The sequence below is a fragment of the Polyodon spathula genome, unplaced genomic scaffold, assembly GCF_017654505.1.
Source record: "Polyodon spathula isolate WHYD16114869_AA unplaced genomic scaffold, ASM1765450v1 scaffolds_189, whole genome shotgun sequence".
NCBI lineage: Eukaryota > Metazoa > Chordata > Actinopteri > Acipenseriformes > Polyodontidae > Polyodon > Polyodon spathula.
Genome location: NW_024471682.1, coordinates 1 through 464, shown reverse-complemented (window position 1 = coordinate 464; position 464 = coordinate 1).

Here is a 464-nt window from a genome sequence, read left to right as displayed (position 1 = left end):
CATATGAGTGCTTGCAAAGACGACAGCGTCATCAACTCAAGGTGCAGGCAAGTTGATCAGAGGTGTGAGGTGTAATGAACAGTTTTTATCTGAGATCCGTCTTTCTAACATCTATCAACTATGTAATATATGGATGGATGCATACAGGTGGAGCAATGTTTGTTAGAATACAGGTGGAGCAATGTTTGTTAGAATACAGGTGGAGCAATGTTTGTTAGAATACAGGTGGAGCAATGTTTGTTAGAATACAGGTGGAGCAATGTTTGTTAGAATACAGGTGGAGCAATGTTTGTTAGAATACAGGTGGAGCAATGTTTGTTAGAATATTTGGATATTTCTCCCAGCACTAACAAAAATAATATTCTTCCTTACCGCTATTTTTATGTCACACTACTAAAGTCGCTTCTCATCCATCTTATTCGCGACAGTAACTATGGCTGTGCTTCATTGAAATGTCACAGAAA